Genomic DNA, 23,381 nt, shown 5'->3' with positions numbered 1-23,381 from the left:
TATATATAAAATTTAAATTAATATAATAATATATATAGTTAGTATAGTTACGTGTATAGTATATAATTAATTAATTATATAGTAGTATATATATATATATATATATATATATATATATATATATATATATACGTATATTTTTAATATAAGATTTTTAGAAGTAGAAAATTTATAAAGCGGTCTATTCTATAAGCGTAGTGTCAATCTCAGTGTATTTTGCGCCGACAAATTTAATTTACAATGATCGTTTTGAAAATTATTCTTCTCGCAAGCCTTCTTCGTCTGTTCTAAAAAAACTTTGCGCCATCTGATTGTCCATCTTTTCTATCATTTGTGAAAAGTAAATATTTGATTCGTCACAGCTCATATGGGCAACCGAATTCCTATTGACATGACAATTCTAATTATCAAATGCATGACTTCTTCCCAGGAAATAACAAAATTCTCCAAAAAAAATATGGTTATTCTTTGTAACATTGTATTTTTAGGAAAGAGTATATTGTTAAACAGAAAATTAATTTCGAACTCTCTAATAATAAAATAATTTGAAGTAAACTTTTTTTCTAAAGAATAAAAATTAAGTTGATCTTGAAAATATATCCCAATATTCAATTTTAAAGAATGTTTCACTTTTTAGAATGAATTTTATTTTAAACATCTTTCAGAGATTGAATTGACCATTAATTAAAATTATTATGAATAAACTTTTTAGACAGTTATATAGAAAATTATATATCTCTTAATTTAGTCTTACAAAATCAATATTCTTCTTAACATTTAATTATTAAAATGGAAAACTTACCATGATAGAATCATTCTCCATCACGTTAATCCGATTGCTATCTACAATCGTATTCAAATAATGTGTTATCGTAATAACGAAGCATTCGTTAAAATTGCTTCTTATTGTATCCTGAATTAAAACATGCGTATTAGAAATAGAGATTGAAATTTAAAGACACAAATTTATAAACACAAATTTTTTAATTTTTAATTTAGAAATTGTATACGCTGCAGTGTCTTACAAATACAAAATATATAGACTTTTGATGGAAATATTTACCAATCTGATTTAATTTGAAAAGATTTCTTTTCTTTTAATCTTGAATTTATTATAAATAAATGTTTATTGTACCGTACAGTAACTTACTTTTGTTTATTGTACCATATTATAACTTGATGTATTAGGTGTACAACTTTGCTTCCGCCGTTTTCTTATAGATAGCTTTAGCGGTAAGTGGTGGTCGAAATAAATAGATCATAGACGTCATACAATAAACTTGGGCATCTGTCAACATAACCCCATAAAAACATTAGTCGATTTGTGTCTGCATCATAAAGTTATTCTCGATTGAAAATGTCAGTTTACGAGCCAAATTCTCGTCATTTGCGGGAGGTTTTAATTTTTTGCTTCAATATGAAGAAATCTGCGGCTGAGGCTCATCGAATGCTCTAAAATACTTATGGTGAGGCCACTATTAGTGAAAGAACGTGTCGTGAGTGATTTCAACGCTTCAAGAACTGTGATTTTGACGTCCAAGGTCATGTTCTGTATTTGGTGGGACCAGCTCGGCGTAGTGTATTATGAACTGTTAAAACCGACTGAAACAATCACAGGCGATCGGTATCGAACGCAATTGATGCGTTTGAGCCGAGCATTGAAAGACAAACGGCCGCAACACAACGAGAGACACGATAAAGTGATTTTGCAGCATGATAATGCTCGACCCCATGTTGCGAAAGTGGTCAAGACTACTTGGAAACGTTGAAATGGGAAGTCCTACCCAACCCGCTGTATTCTCCAGACGTTGCTCCCTCTGACTATCACTTGTTTCGATCAATGGCACACGGCCTGGCTGACCAGTCCTGACTTCCGGTCTTATGAAGAAGTAAAAAATTGGATCGATTCGTGGATAGCCTCAAAAGATGACAAGTTTTTTCGACGCGGGATTCGTACGCTACCCGAAAGATGAGAGAAAGTAGTAGCCAGCGATGGACAATACTTTGAATCATAAATGTATAACCAGTTTTTTACAATAAAGCCTCGAATTTCGAAAAAAAAACGGCGGAAGCAAAGTTGTACACCTAATAACATATTGTGAAAGTATATCATTCGCAATCATTCGTAAAAATAACAACTTAATAATATTAAAAAGTTTGAATTGTTTACATATGATAATTTATTTTTATCCCCACAGCAAAAAAAGTCACGTTCATATCATAATAGACTCTCAGTTATATCATAACTTGTGATTACTATAAGATCATCAAAGGCTTCATCACATAATTATCTTAATCTGTATCTTAATCTGTATGAGTAACAACACAATAAATAATCTTAATACATCTGTATAATGATGTCACCTGTAATAAAGCAGACATTTGCACAATACAATGATTTTACTGTCATGTCACATTTTTGCTACGGAGAATTTATTAATAATTAATCAATCAAAATTTATTGTCTTCATCAAATGATATTTAAATACAATCACAAAGACTCACTACGAATCAACATTGGCCGTGGCTTCATCGAGAACGAACAAGCGATTGTTTCTCAAGATGGATCTGGCCAGGCATATGAGTTGCCTCTGGCTGACACTGAAGTTATAACATTATGAGAGAAGAATCGTGGTCCATCGTTTTGCTCAACTTGCTGCAGGCTCTCCTTCAGTTTCATATCGTCATATTGATTGAACAGATCCAGATTATAACATAAATTCTCGGAAAACGGCATAAATTCCTATGGTATAATGGAGATTTTGCAGCGCAGTTCACTTAAATTTATCGTGCTTGTGTCCTCATAGATTTTGATCTTTTCAGACTTTCAATGAATAAGCGAAAGAGCGTTGAGGTTAAGAAAGACTGTCGGCACCAGTTCGCCCAATCATTCCAACTTTCCAGGGTCGATAGATACGTTCAGATTCTGTAAAGCGCGATTAGGTGATAAAACACACAAAAGTAAGAATAAACAGTCAGTTTATTTATATCTTCAAAACTGGTGGATCATTCTTATGATATTTCATGTTAACATCCTTCAAGATCAATTGCCCTTTGAGTGGCCGTGTAGATGGATTATCCGCAATAATAGGTTCTTCCATAGGAAGGTTCGTGTACTGAAGAATTTTTTCTATGGAAGTAACATCGACTCGCTGAATTGTTTTATGTATTATTTGACAACAGGTTAGGATCAATGACTGCGATATTATTAGACGTGTTTTGTTGCCGATTACATTGCCTGTAATATAAAGAACAAAAAATACTTGCAATAATTTAAAGATTGAGAAAAATAATCACATGCAGATGCAGGACTGAAACTTAAATACTAAAATCAAATAGATCCTACTAATTAATTCTTCTAAGTTATAGCTTTCTTTATGAAATTCTTAGAAAAAAAATTTAACTTTCATTAATTAAGAATTAATTAATTAATTAGATATAATTTATCATTTATTGTAAAAGCAAATGCAGGCGAGGAACAGAGACATTATTAGATCCGCAAAGACAGCAAAGGCACATGTTAAAAAGAGGTATCATGTGCCACTGTGACGATTTTGCAACTCACTAAATCGTTTTTGCATTATCTTCTCGATTTCGCTGCTTTTGATTGTCGGCAAACCATTCAAAGTGGCATTTACATAGAAGAATATGAGACTCTTCACTGAAAACGCAAGAACAAATTCAAAAAAACTTTTGAGAAATTTATTAAATTCCGAGAAAGAAAAAATTTTTAAATACGAATTCTTTGAGTCAGCAGTCCATGAATTTAAACCTCAAGAATATAATATATACGCCGCACTTTTTTCTTGTTTTAGAGTTTCTTGTGTAAGAGTTACTTGTTTTAATATATTTACTTATGCTTTCAAGATGTTTGAGATCTTGACTTTATATAAAACTTCGTAGCGAAGGAAAACAAGACGATTATTATGATTATCAATATCCATTGATTAATTATCATCTTCATATCAATTATCATCTTCATAATCATTTTATTACATACTATGGAATACCTCGTCTCCAACATTGGGCAGTCACTCATCCATGATGTTCTTCGAAAATCTGTTTAAAATTCTGCCTGGAATATAAAAATCATTAATTCTCTAAGAACCGAGAAAAAAAATTAATAAGTCTAGGAATCGAAATCGGCATTTGACGATTTTTGATGTCATGTGCAAAGAAGATCTACATTATCGTTACGTTTCCTTTTTTTATAGATAGCGATTATAACTTAATAATATCATACTCGACAAAAATATAATGATTACATTTGGCATACATTTGGCATACATACGGACTTAACATTTTGAAAACTTTCAAAAACATTCAAATAATATTTTTAACAATTCCTTATATTTTTAATTTAAAATGATTTCCACAATCAATACTAGAAAAATGTTTATTCCTATAATAAAATACTTTTATTGAAGCTGGATCTTCATTGCTTTAAATAATTCAATCTTAAATTACTAATATACACTATATGTACTTGTACACCATATTGTAGTCTTTTTAGAACTGCGCCCCGAATTGTTTTTCCGGACTACAAATGCAATTAATACTATTCTAGTAATCGCGAATTAAATTGCCAAGCAATTTAATAATTTGATATTACCATTTGATGCATCATATTATAAAGATTAATTATTATAAAGTTAATATGTGAAACTGTTAATAAATTTATTGCAAAAAATATCACCTCGGTCGGGACGTGAACCCGGATCTCTTGTATTTCGTACGACCGTCCTAAGCCATTAGATCACCGAGACTTTAATAATAGTGTTTGCAATAATCAAATAAATAGAAACAATAACGCTCTTACAGGCAGCGTGTATAAACAATAATAAATGCAATTTAAATAATATGGTATGCATGTACATACTCGTATATAGGATATATATAATTCATGTTGAATTATTTAAGCAATGAAAGATCTAAGTTCGACCATTATAGGCTTAAATTTTCTTATACTTAGTATTTAATTTTATTACGGTCTTAACATATCATTAAATTAATATTCATTATTTATTTAATTTGGTATAAAGAAATAGGATTTAACTTGGTGCTAATTCTTGATATCAAATCTTTTATAGGAATGATATCATTAAAATTAATATTACTTATTTAATTTGATACCCGACTATGGAATTTAACTTGACGTTAATTATTAATATCAAATCTTTTTTACGAATGATACATAAAATTTTGAAAAATTTAACTTAGTGCCAATTTTGTTGATATCAAATCTTTTATACGAATGATACATATAATAGATACATATATTAGAGTTAAATAAATTTTTTATTATAAACAATGATTAAAATATAATTGTGGTAACCCGAAATAAGTTGTAATGTAATTATATATTAAATATTAAAGTCGTTGATATTTAACCTTACTAAAAATTCCAAGCATGTCCGTATATGAATTTGGACATATCTGGTCAAATGCTTCTTACACTGGAAATACTATTATATCTAATACATTATGGTACATATGGAAATTCCGTTATGTCCCAATTTTATAGTTCCTAATATATATTGGGACATAACGGAATTTGCAGACAAGAGTCGGCATAGAACATATCTGAAACTCCATATGTAATTTGGATATAACAGGATTTCCAAATTTGCAAGAAATCATATTTGATCAAGTTCAAATTCATATATGGACATGTTTGGAATTTTTAGCAGAATATGCAACTCACATACGAGAGTTCGCGCGCACGTACACGCACATACAATATTCAAACATGCAACATGTACATACGCATACACATACAACACACTGTCGTATACAGCACACATGCGCGCGCACACACACACACACACACACACACACACACACACACACACACACACACACACACACACACACACACACACACAGTACTATTCAATATTCAAGAATACATATATGTATTACACATAAAAAAATATCTTTATAGTCTTAAAAAGCAAATATTTAGATTGTAACTTCGGAGCTTCATATCTATTGATCCATTAATTTTCTGTGCTATGTCATAAAATTTTTCACATTTATTAAGAAGTTTACATTCACGAGAAAAAGGAGAGAAGAACAATTATAAAGATACACTATTATCACCCGATAATTAAATACTATACAATCAAATACTATACATTAGAAATTGTGTCAAAGCAAAAGTCAAAGCAAAGCATTATTAAGGCATATTAAAATAAGGTTCCATCTTGACTGTACACTGAAATGGAGAATTATCCATAACAACAAATAGTGAGCTCCAGTAATTGGAGATCAAAAGTTTCCACATAGGATTTTTGTAAAAATTTTCTAGAAGTAATTGTTATCAAGTTGACTCTAGTTACAAAAGCTCTGGGAAAGAATCATACGATGTACAAGATTATAAACATCATATAAGACTAAGCAAGCATGATCAACCTTCCGCTATACAATACCAGTACTGAAAATTTGATATATGTAATATAAACTGTAAATTTGATGAAAACGATATATATCACTATCAAAAGCAGATAAATTATTGTATTAAAACTTTAACTACCTTTAAACTCATACACAAAATTTTTATGATAATATATAATTGGACACATTTAATAAATATAACATAAATTAAAATATATGTGGGAACTAGAAAAGTTCGTACTTTCATTTTGGTTATGTACGAGCGTGGCGATGGGTGATGCTGTAAAAGAGAGGATCGAGCCCGTATCTACATGATGTGTTCATGCGTGTACGAACGAAAGAAATTATTATTGCGTTGTCACGAGGCGAGTGAGGAGAGAAGCATTTCCAGATAGCGTTAGGATTAGGAAAGTTAGCGTACAAAATCCACACAATGCTCGATGCAGTACGATGTAACGAATAACTGTTGCTATTTAATATATTTATAAACATAAAGTGTAATATGTTGCGAGTCACCTTTCTACTGATCCTACAATTTGGGGGCTCAACCGGGATAGAGCAGCGAAGAGAATTGAGTCGAATATTAGCAACAGCAAAGAGCATAAAAGCGAAGCGTTATTGTGATCTTGCGTGAAAATGAGTTCTGTCTACAGTGACCTAACAGTAGTTTCAGTTAAAAGAAAGTTCGATCAGCCAATCAATGGTGAAAGCAGAGTTGATCGCCAGACTTTTAGAGATCGATCCTTCCGGCGAATGTGTAAGCCAAAGATAGTGGCAAGCGTGGCGAGTAATAGTGTATCGGGAAGCTGTGACGTAGCAGGGAGTCAGAAAAAGACGATAGCGATGCGTAAAGAAAAAGAGTTGATGGAAGCTTCAAATAGCTCAACGCGAAATAATAGAATGTGTCAAATGCAGCAATTAAATATATCCCAGTCGAATACGCATAGAACGACGAATGAGTCGGCGAGCGCGTCGAGAATGAACATAATAGTGATTGCGTCTTTTAAGCGACTTTAATAGAAGTACGAATACGTTGCGATAGATGGGAGAAACAGGTTCGCATGCTGCAAAAATCATACAAATCAAGTTACAAGAGAATGCGTGTAGAATCTTGATAAGATTGAAACTCAAAGACAAAGCGTTGGTATAGTTTCACTCGTGGCCTGAAAATGTTGAGATGCCAGTAGAAGAATTACTTACGGAATTGCGAGGCATGTTTTACGTAGGTCAAACAAAGTGGTAGTGAGAACAGAATTCGAAACTCGAGTATGGAAGAAAAATAAAAAATTCAATGATATCTACATGAGAAAATAATATTAGCAAATCCAGTGCTCATCGATGAAGATGAATTAATTGATTACTTAATCGACGGGATATCGGATCCTATGCTGCGACCAAGCGCGTATACAGAGATTTGCAAACAAATCAGATTTATTAAAGGCATTCGAGAAGATGACTCTAAGAAATGGACCAGAAGCGAAAACGTGGGACGTCATCGGAAACATCGAATAACAAAAAGAAAGTATCATTCAAGAATAAGAAAACGAAAACGAAGAAAGAAGCTAAGGTCACTACGAGAAGCCGAAGATGTTATAGTTGCATTGCATTAGATCATCTCGTGGCCAAGTGCCCAACAAAGAGCAAAGGTTAAATATTTTGAATGTCGTGAATGCGGACATTACGTTAGTCAGTACCCGAAAAAATCTTCCAAGAAGAAAGACAGTTGCGATGTGAGTCATTTGTCAACTCGTAAATATATATTATAAGGAAATATATTATAAGGAATAATAAATATATTATAAGAAAATCAAAGTAGTGGCTGGACATCAACCGCCTTAATTGACACAGGTAGTGATCTCTCTTTGATGCGTGCGGATCAGTACATAAGTTAGAAACGTCTAAAATATAAAGAAATAAAATTTTGCGGGGTCGGCTCAGAATAGAAACGCTAGGAAAACTTTGTAGCGATGTAGAAATCGATGGCAATCATTACAAGATAACGATGTAGAAATCGATGGCAATCATTACAAGATAACGATTTCACGTAGTGTCGAATACTTTGATGAAACACAACATTATAATCGGTACTGATTTCTTAGACTCCTTGAGTGTACTGATAGAGGGTCATAAAAGTATTTCGATTTGTCAATCTCAAAAGTTAAATGAGTCAGAGAGCGTGCCAGAAGTTTTCGCTATAAATTGCATACGTGAAGTTAATGAAATAGATTTATTTCACATCCCTTGTCGCGAACTCAAAAATACCGTCAAGAATATGATTGATAATCCGATAAAAAGCCGAGAAATATAATAGATATTAACTTGAATTTAGTTCTCAAAGAAGAAACGAACCGGTTTATCAAAGGGCTCATTTATCTTCGCATGATAAGAAGTAAATAAAAGTTAACGATTGCGCGAAGGGATATAACCTTCTCTTTCCGAATTTGCAAGTTCAGTTAGGCTAAAAGAAAAATGGAAAAACAACATAAATGAAAACGTGTTTTTTGTGCTATTCGATTTTTGTTCACATATTTTCTTCACAAGTCTCGAGTCTCAAACATACGCATTTCTTTTCTGATGGCTTTTTGAGATTTTCATGAAAAGAAATGCTGGTTTATAATTTTTTTCCGGTAAAATTTTATTTTTACTGAACTATTCTTGCCACTCGAGTTTATGAAGGATATACTATATGAAGGGTATACTATATGAAGCAGGGTATACTATATACTATATGAAGGATATACTATATAACGCGCATGAAAAATAGTAAACAATTAAATATCTCGTAAACTGTTGCGTTTTTTAACATGATTTATACTATTCTGGATTAAGGGAAGGAATATATATTGTACTATTACTACAATTTATTAAAACTTATATGTTATTTAGAATGCTCCTCGCTCCTTATTAATGCATAGGGTCACCGAACAGTCGAGATTGCCGAGAAAGCATTTTCGGTCGCTTGAAATAATGATTAGTGTGAAAAGGAGCTCGCTGTCTCGTTCACTCTCGATGCAGGCGAGCACACGGACATGACCTCGTATTTAAGTGTGTGGCTACCGGTTTCGCCAGACGTCTGATTCTGTATTGCCACCGTCAACGCAGAGTTATTGGTTGAGTAGTCAGGAACTTTAAGACATTATTCCGAAAAATTAGTGTTTCAAAAATTCGGTATTAACTTTCTTCTCACTGTATAAAAATTGTACAATATAATACTATACAAATCAAAGCACAAAAAATATTTTGCAAAGAACGAAATATATAAAAAAAATTAATAGATATTAACTTAATTTTGCAGCCGATTATTCTTTAAGTATTCTCGAAAGCACATATTACACATACATGATTACTAGAACTGCGTAAAAGTAATGCACAGATATTAAAGCAGCTCGCACAAATCGCAGATTTCCGATTTTGATGTTGTTCATATAATTTTGAAAAGTAAAACTGGATGGGCAATTATCATCCAGCATTGATTAAATCTTGGATTTCCAAATATAACCAAATATAACGCGTAATAGTAATATGGAAATGTGTATTAAAGCTGCTCATTACAAGTAGCAGATTTCCAATTTTGATCGTGTTTACATAATTTTAAAAAACAAAATTGGATGGACAGTTATTACCCAGCAGCAATTAAATCTAGAATTTCTATATGAATTTCTATATAATATAATACCGTATACAAGTAATGCACGGAAATGTATAACGGAAATGAAAAATTCAGAGACTATCTGTCAAAGATTTCCAATCCTCACCATGCTTACAAATGTAGGAAAGCGTACAATAGATCCTGAAGTTTGAACCCGCTATCGAAAAAGGATCTTTTTTCGAATATAATCATATATATAAAAAACCGAGAAAGAAATCTATGTTCTTACTCGATTTTCAAATATTTTTTTTCATGTTTTCCTTCATTACATGATTTCTTATCGAGCTAGTTGTTATTTGCATGTTATTTGTGTGTTATTTGTATGGACTTAAAATGAATTATACAATGGAGAAGTATACGTATATGATTTATTTTTACGGAATGGCCAGAGGAAATGCTCTCGTCGCGGAGTGTCTGTACGCGGAACAATTTCCGAATCGTCGTCACTCATCAAGATGCACAATATCGGATTGCTTATAACGCGCAATGCAAACAGGAAATCTCGCAGTGTATCGAAATCATGACAAAATCATGACATTGTGTCGTCGCGTTAATGATAACGAGCGAAATGCATATGATTGAAGAAAATCCTCAAAACAATGTACGCCGTATAAGTATATTCGTACATTCGGTGTACCACGAACTACGATGCATCGTGTTTTAAAGGAAATGGATTGCATCCGTTCCATTTTCAACGTATGCAATAGCTTTTAGCACGGGATGAGATATAGCGTATCAATTTTTGTGCGGGTATTTTTATTCCAGTTTTTCTTTCATATTTATAACACTTTTAACATATAGTAATCATTAATAAAACTTGCGCAGGATTCCTCGCACAATGTCGGGGAAATGTTTCATGATCGAATTTTATGGACGGACGAGACTACATTAACGCCGAACGGTATGTTCAATTCTCATAATTTCTTGCTCTTGCAAGAAGAGAATCCACACGCTATTCGACAGTGCCCTTTCCAGTATCGATGGTCAATCAATGTGTGGGCAGGAGTATTTGCTAACAGAGTGGTAAATATTCTTGCAAATTAGAAATATTTTCTGCTGCCTTATTTCCATAATGTTTCGATGAGCGATTTTCAGATCAAGTCATACTTCTTTCCGGTACACCTGAATGGAAGAACATATGCTGATTTCATTGAGAATCAGTTATTGATTCTTTTGGATGACGTTCCTCTCCGAGAGCGAGAAACGCTGATTTTTCAGTACGCTGAAGCTATCGCACATTATTTTCAGAGTACGGGAAATTCTGGATGAACGGTTTCCAGATAGATAGATTGGTCCGATCGTTTGGCCGGCACGCTCACCAGATTTGAATGTGCTCGAGACTTCGTCTGGAATTATATTAAAGCTGCAGTCGAGCACAAACGTGATGGTATCCAAAATAAGGTAGGGGAATTCTTTGTAGGTTGGACACCCTTAGCATTTTTGCTCATAATTCAGAATCAACATGTCGTTGATATCAAGATACTCTCTGAAAGCTGAGGTTAATAGCTACATTGTGGACAAAAAGAATCATTGAGTTTAGTGCATTTTTTTTATAGCCAATTCAAAAAAAGGCTCAAAAACGACTCCCTCAAATTTTTTAATGTAAGTTGGACACCCCCCAAAAAAACGCTAAAAATGCCCAAAAACTCAAGTAAAAACACAATGTTTAAAATTTCTTCAATTTATTAATTGGTCTCAGTTGATTTGAACATAAAAAAATGAAAATTTGAATGAAAATAGACTTTGAAGACGAAAAATTAATAAAAGTTGGAATGAAAATTTTAATGAAATGACATTATATTGATATTAGTTATATTCCATATCGGAATCGCAATTTAGGCATGTGTAAACGCTATAACATATATCGGCACATTTTACGTGAATGATTATATTGCATGTATGGCACTTTATGGAGTTATTTTTGGTGAGTTTGTCAGGCATTTTTTTTGAGCAAATCATACAGTCATTATGCGTTTTTTTCAGTATTACCTTTTGTTCAGCGCTTCCTTCTTATTTTTCGCAGCTATTCGCTTTTGTTTCATTCTTTTAGAACGGCAACATTTTCCGGTGAAGTAAGAACAGTTGTTCGCTGTGGCTTTGGACCACGATTGAACTTTTTGTGTGGTGTTGCTGCTCGCAGCGGTCCAACCACAGATATCACCGATGCATAGCTATCGCTACGAGACATGTCAGATGTTGATAGTTCTGATGTTGAGACGGTCTCGTGAGCAGCTATTTCAATGTGTGCACTATCCACAACAATGCGGCGCTATTCCTCTTCATTATATTCCGTTTCAATAGTAGAAGCCTGCATTTTCTTCACCAAGACTAATGAAAATATCAGAATCATATGAGCAGATTCCAGTGGTTTTGAATCCACAATGTTTTCTGGTGTTGCTCCTCTCAACAAAGTTGCCATGAGCATGGGAATGTGAGCAATATCGAGTGCTTTACCAGCATTTTCTCTAATCCATGCATTGTGTAGTTTGTTGTAAGATCTTTTCACAGGCTCGTACACCGAAACATTGAGCGGCTGCAACCGATGACTACAATGCGGCGGAAACAAGAGCATGGTCACACCGTTTTCAACTGCCAAATCGATTGTTTCCATTGACTTCCAAGTGAGAAATATGATTGTCAAGAAGGAGCAGTGTTGGTGAACTTTTCGATGAATGACTGTATTTGATAAAATGATGCATATATTTAAAACGAATTCACTTTGCTGCATCCATCCCGACCCTCATTTGCAAAGCCGACTGTTTCCTTCGATGTATATGTTAAGTAGAGCGGATTCATTTTTTTCCTCGGAAATAGATAAAAAGGTGACAGATGAATTTTCGGCCGCATTAACAGCGAATGCCAATGTTATTAAGCTGCTGCGTTCGGCAGATGTTATCTGGTCCACACGCTTGACCTCTTTTAACGAAATAATTTTTCCCATGCGGCTTGGAATTGTTGAAAAGCCAATCTCATCCATGTTCTAGATGGAACTTGGACCGAATGGATGAGTTTCTAGCACGGAATCCAAATTGCGAAAAAAGTGGTCAACATTTTCACAAAATGCCTTGACACGGTTTAAACTTGTTTGTTCGAGCGTACGCAAAGACAATTTTTTGTGGCGCAGCATAAACCCGTAGTACCACTGCGAGCCGACCATTTCATTTTCATCCCAGCTCCGAGGATATTTCACATCAATTTTCAATGCAAATTGATAGGCCAATTGCTTTAATTCCATTATGCTTAAACCATAGTAATGTTCAGAGCACGTAATGATTTATTTCATAAGCGCCTCTTCTTGATCTCCATCAAAAACCTAGAAATATTCGATAAAATTAATTAACAGAGTCATTAAAATGTACCATTAACTAATCATTTTTGGTGTAGCTTATGATGCAAATCGGCGCACAACTTTCAACATCATCAGACTTTCAATTCATCATCAGATACTGTCAAAATATCAGGTACTGCGGCTGTAAATTTGGCAACATATCGGAACAAACTAGTTCGGCTGATTTTGCAGCTGCAGTGCTTTTCTTCGATCTTTTGTTGATTATGATGTCTTGCGTTGAGCAAGGCATCATAATCGGTAATACCGTGTTCAGTTGATCTCTTTCTGCGACTTGCCATACTAAAAATGTGGAAAAAATCACAAAAATTTCACTAAAATACAATGAAAACCCTAACTTTGAACTCAATTTGGAAAAAAATCATCAAAAATATCATTAAAATGCAATAAAAACACTTTTTCACTTAATAAGAATTCCGAACATCAAAAAATCATAAACAATTGCGTCGTACCGTGAAAAATGAAAGAAGATGGGTGTCCAATCTACAAAGAAAAAAGTGTCAAACCTATAAAATTGTTGACGTTTAGAAGTGCATTGAAAAAAAAATTTAATTCATGATTTGTTTGGAATTCTCTTTACATTATGAAAATACATAAAAAATAGAGCACAGTACATATATTCATCTTAAATTTTCGATGAAAATTATTCAATTTATAATCTTAGAAAAAAATGGGAATCTTAATTTTCACTTTTTTTTTCGATGTTTTTTTCACAATTTGTTTGGCACAGAAATTTGTGGTGCGTCTTTTCGCTCCAAAATCACATAAAAAGTAAAGTTTAGTATTTTAGAGATGATGACAGTCGGAGTTTTGGTGTTTTCTACTACAAATATTCGAAATGTCAAGAGGTGTCCAACCTACAAAGACGTCCATCTTACAAAGAACTCCCCTATATGATGAAATCATAATGGCCTTTCAAACCACTCTGGATATGGCGCACCATGCAACGCAGCAAATTTCTCGAAGAGTCGAACTTTGTCTGTAAGTGCAAGGAAGACACTTCGAGCAATTGTTACATTAGAAGTGTAAAGACAGAGGATTAGGCATACTGGGGAAAAATACTTAAAAAAAAACGCACCAAGCTATCTATCTCAAAGTGGTGTGGAAACGATAGCGTTTCCTATTATATAGCATAAAATTTGATAAATGTATACCAAAATTAGATGTAAAAATAACATAACTCTGTAAATTTACAAAATGCATAAAATAAAATGAATTACTAATAGTATCCACAATTTTAATTTTTTTTCTTATTGTATTTTGCCGTACTATAAATTCGCGATTGATCCTCTATTGTTTGCCTCTGAAAGTATATTATAACACACTAAAGGATTAAAAGGCCGATTAATTGATATTTCGATCTAATTAATTTTTCACAAAGTTATAGAGAATTGTAAATGGATAGCTTCCAAATCTCTAAAAATTTTGTACATATTTTACAAAATTTCATGATCTGAATTAAAAATCGCAAACAAATTCTGTTTAGCATTTGAAGGAGTGAATCTTTATTTTTAATTTCCTTTTCGTGAAGCATTGTATAATATACTTTCATTGAGTTACAGCATTGTACAACATTGATGAAAACGAATCTTTTCATTTCAATGTTGAATAACTCGATAAAAAAAAATCGATTATCAGAGAAAGCAAATTTAATTTAGATCATGGAACTTGATAAAATCTATACAAAATTTTTAGATTTGACGGCTTTTAAGGTACATTTCTATAATTTTGTAAAAAGTCAATCAGAGAGATCGAAATATTATTTCTAATCTATCTCGAAAGTAGAGATTTCAAACTTTAAAATACTTTTTTAAAAATCTCATTATGATAATTTTTGACGAAGTTACACTCTCTTGAACATTATCTATTTTTGGAGGATACAGTAGTATCACATAAGTCATCCTTTAATTTTTTTGTGTATTTATAACATCAAATTCTTTTATCGTTTCTTATCGTTTCTTTTTCCATGAAACGTGAAAGTTAAGTCTGTTAATTAATTATTCACGATTAATTCTTTATACGTTCTCCTTTCATAAGTACCTTATTAGAGAATTATGATGTATATGAAATACTTATTATGCATAATATGCTACGCTTTTTGTAATAAATTGATAGAAAAACATATGCTCTTCTCCGATTTTAATAGATTACAATGAACTGCTTACAATAATTAATTATACCTCGAGAGCACAATGCTGTTAATCGTTAATACGGTTAACAACAAAGTTTTTTTGGTAATTATGCGATAGTGAGCTTAGAATTTCTACTACTATAAATACACTATTACGACAGATTTTTAGTGATTTTTGAAGTATACATAGAAAGAGAGATTCCAACAAAACTTGAAACATTACATCTTTATTGATATTTTATGGTATTTCGAAATCATACTCTCCTAACAAGAAACGATAGGGAATGGTGGACAATGATATTATTTCTTTCGGACTTTTTTCTTAAAATTTTTCCTTTCGAGATTTAGAGAAGGGACAGATTATGATAGAAATTAATTAGATTTTCCATACGTTTCATCGCTTTCTCTCTTTTGACATTTTTATTCATCGAAGTTTATTATGATTTGTATTTGCCCTATTTTTGCAGTGTTAGTATTATGTATGTAATCGCGAATGTGCGTAGCGGCCATAGACACGAGTTCTTTGGTGCGGTGCGATGAGATGTGCGAGCGGCAATGCCGGACGCTAAGCAACGGCACGCTTCTTCTCTTACCTCTAACGCGTTGTCGGCGCAGTCTATGTTTGAAAAAGTGGGCCGGGCTATACTTCTAACGGCCGGAATATTTCTATCGGCGCGATTCTTTCATTAGTAAAATTGCAAACATTAAGATCTCGATTATTATTACAAATACCGTTAAACGAAAGGACTTTTATGTTTATTTTGATCCCATCTACCTTCCTATGGGCGATTGGAAAAGTCTCGCGGGACATCCTGTATAAAATATCGTTTATTTAATTTTGGCTTTTGATAGAGCAATCAGTTGTAAGTACTTGAAAAGAAAAGATATTATTTTAACTGTAATTCCGTATGAACAAAAAATAGTTTTGTGTTATGGACAAAACTATTCCATTTAGACATAATGTTTCAGAATTTTGTGAATTTTTGAGTTGCCTAATCTTGTAAGAGGCGATGTAATAAGTGGTGAAGCAATAGTTAAAATCATGCGCACGCACGCGCATACACACACGCGCGCGCGCGCGCGCAAGCATCTCACACATACCAATTAGTTCAGTCTCTTTTAATTACGGTGGAAGGATTAACATGGTGCTCAGTTTGCAAGCGTCTCTCTCTCTCTCTAATTCTCCGTTGTCTTCTTTTTATGAGTGTTGCTTAAGAGAAGCTTCTTTCCTTGTTTGACATACATCATAATGCATCTTAGGTTCTCTTTCTATAAAAAGAGAAACCTAAAGTATATTAAACAAGGAAAGTTTAATGCTAATATCACAATGCTAAATAGATCAGTGTTCATATTCGATTCTTGCATTTAACTGTCTTAAGTACAATCTTAAGATATCATAATCAATTCGAGAACATGTATTAGCATCTTAGGACATTATTTAAGACAGTTTTAAAATAAAAATAGACTATGAATATCGTCTCATGTTTCGCGTTTCACAATTGGTAGGCTTTGTCTCTAACATCCAGAAACCTTGGTGAAAAAATTTCTATGCCAAAAAGTATGCCAAAAGTCTTTCTATTTCTGCGACTGTGACATAGAATCGCGTTGTTAAACAAAGGAATTACTACGCCAATTGGACCTGATTGGACCTAATTAAATATAAAAAGTTCGCCAAAGTACGAGCAATTAATAACCATTACTGATTCCTTCCTGAATTACGCGTTTTTACTGAACTACGCCAAACTAATATTTATTCTTTCATAGTGTTTCAAGAAAGTATGCCATTCTACTCTTTTTTACGCGGAATTACATTATCTATAGCCTATATAATTAATTAGGCGCAAAAATAATAACGGCAAATTATGCGTTTTTATTTGAAAAATGTAAAATGATATTGGATCTAGTTAGAAGGATAGTTAGAGACTTGCAAACTGAGCACAGAAAGTATCCCAAGGTACGCGCAACTAATGATCATTATCCTGAATTACGCGTTTCTTGTACCGAACTCTTCTAAATTGGTTTTCATTTTTTGTAAGTATTCGAAGAAAGTATGTCATTCTACATTTTTCTACGAATCATATTTTACAGTCGAATAGTTGGGCACAGAAATATGTCTATCTACGCCAAGCTACGCGGTTGCAAGAAAAAAATCATTTCCTGAGGTACGTATTTCTATGTCAAAGTACAATGTTTAACTTTTAATTTTTCCGTTTGTAACAAAATAAACCATTCTATGCAATTTACGCGGAATTACTTTTACTCATCCGTAAGCATTATGCATCTCCGCTGACAGAGGGCCGCGGTGGAAATGTATAAACTCGTAAATAAGAATCACTTCCGAAAGTATATAAGGAGCGTAGCAGCATTTCACATGTGAAGTGGACCCTCAAAATTGGATTTTATTATTAAACAATAAGATTGGAAATAAGACCGTTTATATTAGATATGTTACTTTAAATACGAAGCAGTCCGAATGTAAAGATTAAAATATTATATATATTCATTTAAAATTAATTTCAGAAGTTACAGGGTGCTTTCCAATTGCATGGGTACTATAATATTAAAGTTTTTTAAGATTAAATTTGAGAAATTTGAGATTATTAATATTTCAGATTAATTGTGTTGAAAGTCTGACAATCGTATCGGCACGCAATTATGGGTGCTTTTCAATTGCTTAACATATCTTAACACAAACATACACAGGAATGCACCAAGTGTGTCATTGTGCACGATTCAATTGGAAACAGAATGTATACGCTGTGCATGGAGATCCGTTTCGAATAGAATTAAATTAAATATAGCTTTTTCGGCCTGTATTAAATAAAAAAAAATAAAAGTGCTGGTCACTCACATCTTCTAACCTTATTTATAGCCGCCGCAGTGAGTAACATATAATTGTCACTAGAAAACTAAGCTTACACAGATCCTAGATTGAGTACAGATTGTGTCGACGATAACGGACAATTGGAACGCAACTTGTGTCGCTGTGTGAACGAAAGTGTCTAAAGATATTGCATAGAAATAGAATTCCACGCCAAACTCTTTTCATTCACATACTTAAGTGTGATTTTAGTTAAACGTACTTTTGAGCACAATTAGGCATATTTTCTGGCATAGTTTGCCGCAGTTTGGCATTGTTTGGCGTTGTCTGGCGTAAAGGTTTACTTTGGCATAAGGATAGAATTCTATGTCGAACTACTTGTGTGTGTTCCAAACCATGTATTTAGGAACAATTTTTTTTTAGCGTAATTAAGAATAGTTTTTGGCATATTTTTTGGCATAGAAATTTTTCCGCCAGGAAAGAGACAGCGCAAATTCAGAGAAAGATGCTTGCAACTGAAAACACAATTATCCCATCCACCATATTCTTACCCTACAAGTATGGGTCATTAGTAATCGAGCGATTCCTGTTCGTGCAAATTTTTTTTGAGTTATTTTTGGTAATTATAAATTATACTACATTTTATTATTTTCTAAAATAAAGTTCCAATATCTGTTTTAGAAAGTTGAAAATATGTTGGTGAATTTTTAGAGATTTTTTTAATCATTCTGAATAGGTGAAAGAACTAACAAATTCTAGTGATCCATATTTCTATGGATAAGGAATCAAATTGCAGCTTGCATGGTAAGGATTAAATACTATCAGTGATGCGATGAAATGCGAGGCAAAACAGACGGAGGACAAAGAGAGAGAGGTTTTTATCGATGCAGAAAGAGAATTAAAATATTTGATATGACAAGAGAATTAAAGGTGGAATGAAGCTCAGAGTTCAATTGAAGGAGACATCGCAGATAGCAGAAGAGCAAGGAAGAAAAACGAGAGAGCACAGATGGAGAATAAAAATATGGAGAATTGCGACATTCTAAGCCAATTAGATCTCTGGTAATACGGAGATATATGATCGTATTTACGGACGCAATAAGAGAAGCGGAGACCAGAATTTTGAATACGATTAAGGAGTTGTTGATTAAGAGCCGGAATGTAGACGACATCAGCGTAATCAAATAATGGAATAATGAATAATTGAATAGCGAGGAGATTTTAAGAGGAAAGGATGTGGCGAAGGGGATAAAGAAGACATAGACGGGCGTAAGCAGCCCGACACTTGACACGGCCACGTGTGACTCGAATGCCCATGAAGAGTCAACCTGAACACCAAAAATTTTAATAGAGGAAGAACGGGGAATTGGAACGGAGTTAAAGAGTTAAGAAATATTGAAGGATTGAATACGGGATAATAATGTTGAGCAACCGACAATTAGGATGATTTAAAGAAATTTAGATGCAGTGAATTATTAGTAGAGAGAGAGAGAGAGAGACCATTCGGTAATAAATTTTAGATCTTTATTTAAAGCAGAACAGACTGCAAAAGCATCGAATGGATAAAAAAGTTTGAAAAGAATTACGTCATCTGCATATATGAAGAACTCAGAGGATAGAGAAATATTAAACAAATCAGATAAAAATATTAAAAAGTAAAATTCCGTGAATGAAACCCTGAAATATTCTAGAAAAAATGGCATAAAAAGAAGAGAAAAAAGATTTGAGATTTGAGGACTTTTTTTACTGCATGCGATTTGTAAGGAACGAACAGATTAGTGATAGAGCCGAATGGAAGAGACTGCGTAGCACGATTTTAATTAAAAATAAGTCATGGTTAATGGTATTGAAAGCCTTTTATAAAAATTATTTATAATTTTGTATTTGCCAATAAGTGTGAATTTAAGATTCCTTTAATGCTCTTAATTAAAAATACTATTAAATAAATATATAAGTAATATAAGATAAATAATATAAGATCAAGAATTATTATAAGTATAAGGACCGAAAGTACATTTCAAAAAATTTTTACCTTGAAACGACAAAAGTTAATGAGAATTAATGTATAAAAAAACCAATTCGATGATATTGTTGACGAATATCTCGTTATCATTCTGCATGAAACTTAAATATAGTAATAAAAGTATATAAGAGAGCCCCATTTAGCCAAGGTATATAGGCAAAAGAGATACGCCCTAAGTTGTCCACGAGGATATTCGACATGCCTAATCCGAAGAACGATCCAAAGGTCAATAATGGTGTGAGCGCTCTTTCTAGCATCTTTGTCATAGTTTCTGAATCGTCGGCTAGTATTTTAACTAAATTAGTTCTTGCTGCACGAGACACAAACACGTTTTAATATTTTTTATAAGATTTTCAGAAATAGTTTTTGCAGTTCCTCTAGGAACTTTGTGAGTACTACACTATAAGATATGTACATTGGGGGATAACATATTTATATGTCGTTTAATCAGCAAATACTGAATCAGTGTTTCATCAATAAGAATTTCTTGTCTTGTCTTGATTTTTAAGATAAGAAATTTCATTTTTCTTGTTTTGACTACTTCTTGATATTGTATTTCTTGTCTTGAATTCAAGAATCTTGAATTTTTTGATTTTTTTTAAGCAAAGCCCTTTTTGTTGCTTTTTTGACTACGTCACATCGTAAGAGATAATAAGAAAACATAGCTACAAATTGAATGTTGAGTCGTCTCGTAGTTTACTATGTTTAAAAATGTGCCTATAATGTCTATTATGCACAAATCTATTAATAAAGATTAAAAATATTTCTCAAATTATTATTTTTAATATCATGAAGTTACTGCCAAATGTAACTATTTCAGATTATTAGATTCCTAAGATTATTAGATATAAATATTATTATTATAATTATAATACTATATATTTTAATCGTTCCTGATTAATTGATACTATTAGTAGAAGCACGCAAATGTTTATATATAATATACTTTTTTCAGTAATATTGCAATATTGATTTTATATATATATTCCTTTACATAAATATAAAGATTAATATCTGGTACAACAAGGACATATCAATGAATTTAATTTGATTAAATCAGGGACTTCACTTTTTCATTAATCGATTTACACTTTGCTTATATGCTATTTTGCTATTTAATAAAAATGTATGAATATACATTTCTATATTATATAACCTGTTATAAATACCAATAAATGCAATTGAAAATGTTGAAAACTTTAAAACTAACCTATTCAAAACTTTTCAAATCAAAAATAAAATAATAAAATATTAAAATAATAAAGTATCAAAAATAAAATATTGTAATAAAAACTTTTACGGAAATTCAAGAAATTTCAAGAAATTTCTTGATTTATTGTCAAGAAATCTTGGTCTTGATAACAATTTCTTGTTCTTTTATCTTGAAATCAATTTCTTATTTCTTGTTTTAGTCTTATCTTGATTCAAGACAAGATTTCTTGAATTTCTTGATATTGATAAAACATTATACTGAACAATAGAATGGACATAGATAATCTAGATTAGATTCTTTCTTTTCGCGGAATTTTTATTTATAGATTGAAGCCACTAGATGTGGACTCTCACCCTTAAAAGAAAAATTCATATTTTTATTCAGAAGGATATCATCAAATTAATAAAATATTTAATAGTTAAAATTGATCATAAAGATTACATTATGGACGATTTTATTTCATTTTGGTACTGTTTTAATTTTGATTAAATTAAGTAATGACAATTATTCACAATTAAATTCCATGTACTTATTGCGAATTAATTTACCAAATGCTTTATCTTTTTGGGATTTAATTTCATATAAACATGATATCGACTTTTTTCATTAAATCTATTGCTATTTACTCCTGCAAAAGCCATAAGGGAATTCTTATGATATTACGCTTTCTATGAATTTTTGTAGGTATGTATCCAAGTTTATGTCTCACGTTTTGTTAATTAACGATATTAATAAAATGTGCAGCGCTATTGCTGTATATAATAAATAAAAAAACAATTGAGAAAGACAAAACAAATGCTAAAGAATCTTGTGATATGCATTATTTGATATTATAGAAAATACTATAATTATTTAAATATAATATGTGATCTGGAAATAGTGCCTGATATGCATTTAATGCTTTTATTCTATTATTACAAGGCACAAATGATTGTAAATGTAACTATATTACCAACATTTTGACTTTATAATTAAGTACAAATGTGCTTAATGAATGTTTTTTTTACTTACATGGTTTCTAATGACACATGGTGACTTAAGTTGAAACTAATAACTTTGATAAAATATTTGATATATTGAAGATATGCACAATATAATGCTCTTCGTAATGTAAAATTAAGTACAATTATTCTTACAATGATAATATGATTTATTAAACATAAAACGTGATGTTAATTTTACTATTATTTTTTATTTTTATTCTAATTTTTTCGAAATATGTATATGTATATATGTATACATACAATTTTTTTTATGTATTAGGTGTACAACTTTGCTTCCGCCGTTTTTTCCCGAAATTCGAGGCTTTATTGTAAAAAACTGGTTATACATTTATGATTCAAAGTCCATCGCTGGCCACTACTTTCTCCCATCTTTCGGGTAGCGTACGAATCCCGCGTCGAAAAAACTAGTCATCTTTTGAGGCTATCTACGAATCGATCCAATTTTTTACTTCTTCATAAGACCGGAAGTGCTGGTCAGGTCGTGTGCCATTGATCGAAACAAGTGATAGTCAGAGGGAGCAACGTCTGGAGAATACGGCGGGTGGGGTAGGACTTCCCATTTCAACGTTTCCAAGTCTTGTCTTGACCACTTTCGCAACATGGGGTCTAGCATTGTCATGCTGCAAAATCACTTTATCGTGTCTCTCGTTGTATTGCGGCCGTTTGTCTTTCAATGCTTGGCTCAAACGCATCAATTGTGTTCGATACCGATCGCCTGTGATTGTTTCAATCGGTTTTAACAGTTCATAATACACTACGCCGAGCTGGTTCCACCAAATACAGAGCATGACCTTGGAC

At 32.3% G+C, this 23,381-nt stretch overlaps 1 pseudogene; it reads right to left on the bottom strand.

Annotated features, from left to right (window-relative positions):
- Positions 1-169: 169 nt before the first annotated feature.
- Positions 170-23,381, bottom strand: part of LOC105621832 — a 35,210-nt pseudogene continuing 11,998 nt past the window's right edge.

Source organism: Atta cephalotes (genome assembly GCF_000143395.1).
Source record: "Atta cephalotes unplaced genomic scaffold scaffold00037, whole genome shotgun sequence".
Classification (NCBI taxonomy): Eukaryota; Metazoa; Arthropoda; class Insecta; order Hymenoptera; family Formicidae; genus Atta; species Atta cephalotes.
Note: the sequence above shows the minus strand (reverse complement) of the source record. Positions and strands in the feature narration are given on the sequence as shown.